This window comes from Lactuca virosa, chromosome 8, assembly GCF_052849685.1.
Source record: "Lactuca virosa cultivar CGN04683 chromosome 8, Lactuca_virosa_CGN04683_v6, whole genome shotgun sequence".
NCBI classification, from domain to species: Eukaryota; Viridiplantae; Streptophyta; class Magnoliopsida; order Asterales; family Asteraceae; genus Lactuca; species Lactuca virosa.
This window is the reverse complement of record NC_136433.1, coordinates 296,799,971-296,803,702: the sequence shown is the minus strand read 5'-3', so window position 1 is coordinate 296,803,702 and position 3,732 is coordinate 296,799,971. Positions and strand designations below refer to the sequence as shown.

The 3,732-nt window shown below is 32.0% G+C and overlaps 1 long non-coding RNA gene across 2 annotated transcripts; it reads left to right on the top strand.

The window, feature by feature from the left end:
* The first annotated feature begins 1,993 nt into the window (after positions 1–1,993).
* Positions 1,994–3,411, top strand: LOC145134045 (uncharacterized). Of its 2 annotated transcripts, none has more exons than XR_013718877.1 (3): positions 1,994–2,799; positions 3,033–3,114; positions 3,248–3,411. It is a non-coding gene; the product is annotated as an uncharacterized LOC145134045 (long non-coding RNA). The 2 variants fall into 2 exon arrangements; XR_013718876.1 differs by having other exon boundaries at positions 2,005–2,470.
* The last annotated feature ends 321 nt before the right edge of the window (positions 3,412–3,732 follow it).

Genomic DNA, 3,732 nt, shown 5'->3' with positions numbered 1-3,732 from the left:
TGTGGGTGGTTACCTGCACCTGATCCCACATAATATTGTGATACGTGCCAGAGAGGATATTACAAAATGGTATCCGAGCTAGGACATGGGTCGATGTGTTTGATATGGACATCGAACCCTATAATGGGGGGGGGGGAGAGAGAGAGAGAGAGAGAGAGAGAGAGAGAGAAGGTGGGTGGTTACCTGCACCTGATCCCCCGTTGGCTAGGAAGTTAAAAGGGATGTGGATACCTTCCTAGTTACAACGTGTTTTAAAGACGTGAGGACATCAGATCCCATAAGAATTCTGCAGTTAAGCATGCCCGAGCTAGAGCAATTTAGGGATGGGTGACCCCCTGAGATGTTTCGTGTCGGGAGACCAAAGCGGACAATATTGTTATACGTGTCAGACGGGGATGTTACAATGAGCATGGTACGATCCGTCAAAAAGCTATTTAAAGTCAGGAGAAAATATAAAAACTTTTTTGGATTTTTTACCATATTATTAAATAAAACTTTAAGTAGATTGTTTGACTATTTTTAAATAATATGAACTCCATGTTCTAAAATAAGAGGTTGACAGCACTTTAACTTCTACTCAGTCGTTTGAACTTATCATCACATGCAAATACTTACAAAAGAAAAAAAAACAAATGAAAACATATACACACAAATGAACACTTACAAGTAGAAACATTGCTTCTGATAATCGAAAAATATCAATGTTTAACGTTTTTAGAATACATTGCCTCAACTAAAAAAAAGTACTATCCCAACCATTACATTAAACTGAAAAAAATATAAAAAAAAATTATTTAACCTGAGACGAAGTCCGAGATCTTTTTCTTGTTATTATTATTATTATTATTATTATTGTTATTATTTTTGTATAGATTCTTGATATGGTCTATAAATCTCGAGTCAAACTATATAGAATGAGGTGCAAGAACAAGATTTGACTAGGGCATAGTTAATCCTACTTTTCGAAGAATGCTTTCACAAAAACTCAAAAAATTTAAGAGTAAAATACAGAAAAACACAACCATTTATCTATCAAGTTTCAGAAAAACCCTTACATTTTATTTATATATAGAAAAACCCTAACATTTTTGGCTACCTTTCATATTAACACAAATATCCGAGGGTTTTTTTTTTACAGAAATTGTCGGTTGTTCTGTGACATGACATTTATCTTTTCATTTTAGGTTAACATGGAAATAAAAATATTGTCTAAGGTAAAATGTGAGAAATAGATCATTTACTCAAGAAAATATAAGTAACATAATTTATTTTTTTTCCATGTCAACCTATAACGAACAAGATAAATGTTATTTCATATAACAACCGATAACTTCTTTAAAAAATGGATATTTGGGTAAATCTGAAAGGTAATTGAAAATATAAATGTTTTTATGTATATAAATAAAATTTAAGTTTTTTTTTTAATATTAGTAGATAAATAGTTGTATTTTCCTACGTGTTGCTCAAAATTTAAATAGTGATAATAATGAGTTATGTGTCCAAAAATCCTTCGTGTTTTATTCAAGTAGAACTCATGAATTTGTATAACAATAAGACTATAACTATATAAAGTTAGGGATGTAAATTGAGCCAATAATTCCTTAACATTGGCCAATGATAACCTTATAGAATGTAAGTTCATTTGTAGAAACTTTGTATGGAACTTATGTTATATTACTTATTTTGGTATGGTTTGAAAGTAACACTTTTAGAATCATAAAACAATAACGGATACTATAATTAAATTTTAAACATTTGAAAAAAAATGCATTAATGTTTATTATTTTGTGAGGGATGTCCAATTTAGCTAGAATCAAAGTCCTATAACTAATTTTATCAAAATTCTAAGAATCATCTATGTGTAAATGTCAGGCGTGTCAAACCTAACAAACAAAAAAATGTAAATAAAAATCACTATTTGTTGGCATTAAAGGGTAGTGCAGAGTAAGCAATGTCGAATCAACAAGGACGCATCCTAAAGTCGATGTTTTTTTTACGTAAGGCACAATCATTAGTCCAAATGAGTATCAAAATATTACGATATATATGGGACACCATTTACCTCGACCTTCAACTACATGTCTCTCCCTTACAAGGTCTCACTGTATACTTAGGTGCAGACCGAGGGGATGCTCTAATATGTGGAGACATACTTCTGGTTATTGAATAATATCTAGTGATAAACTTTTGTCTTGGTCCTCCAAACATCAGACTATCATCTTCAGATCAACGCTAAAGCAGAATACTAAGGAGTGGACGACGTAGTCACTGAAACAGTTTGGCTTTGTGATATCACTTCCTTCTCATTAAACCCAACATTGTGTACTGTAACAATGCCAACACAATTTATATCTCCACAAACGCGGTTCAACATCGGCACACCAACACACATCGAAATTAACATATATTTTGTTTGGGACAAAGTCGCCACGAGCCACATCCAAGTTGTGCATGTTCCCTTTTCATCCCGGTACGTATACATTTTCATGAAGGGGGTTTCATCCTCCTTGTTTCTCGACTTTAGATCCAGTCTTAACGTTCACCCAAACCCTCATGTTTTGATTGTATGGGGTGTTAATGTATATGTATGTTTGTACTGGGCCAGACCCACTGTATTCATATATTTCGATAATGCGAAGGAAAGTTTTATGGGAAAATCAGATTTTAGAGCATGCATATACAAACCTTCGAATTTTGGACATAGGGATATCTGAAGAAGAAGAAGAAGAAACTGCATTCAAGGAATAATTAATGTAGAACTTGTGGAATTCTTGCAATGGTTCTTCCTAGCCGTAAAAGGTTTTCCTTATGTGTTCCTCTAATGTCATTATTATTTGTGTCACACATGGTTAGTTCATGAACAAATTATCTGTCTCTGTGCAAGATTATCATAGAATGTATGAACACTCTTTAAATATGAAAACTTGTAAATATGAATACCGCTTGTGATGGGCAGAATGTGTATTGATTTAACGGGTCTCACGACACAAAATGGACAGAATGTGAGCCATTTCTTGATTGGGTGTGGACAGGTAACGGACCACTTCGCATAGAAAGAGACCACAAGCTACAAACGAACAGAATGTGCCAAAAAGCAAATCAATCGATATGTTTGTAAGTCGATGTGACTTTTTTTAACTTGCAATAAGCGTTATTTTATAAAGGATTGATTACATGTTTCAAAAACCTACAATTTGGTAAAAAAAGAAAAAACGTCATTTGTGTGTTTGTGTATGTGTGTTTGTAGATGACGTGTATCATATTGAAATTCAGAAGGACAAGAAGAATCTGGAGGACATTATTATGCTTTGTTTTTATGTAATTATGTAAAGTCGGAGTTTGAATAAGCCATGAAAATAAAATAAAATAAATCTTAAGTGGATTGAACTGTTGTAACTGTATGGTGTGTAAAGGCTACGAGACATAAAAGGTTATCTCCAATCTTTATAACAAAAAATATATATAAAATGACAAAGAATTTGCATCATTTTTATATTTTAGTCTAACACTAAAGTCATGCTATAAGGAATGAAAGAACATGTTTTATGTTATTTTATTAGCATGTTAATGGTTATAATGTATAATTTGCTATTACTTAACTACTAATAAAAAAAATTATTAAAACAACTTGCTAAAATATAAGGGAACATTATGATATTTATTATGGAAACAATTTAAAATCCATATTTACTATTAAACTCATTCTAAGACTCGCTTATACATTTAGATTCT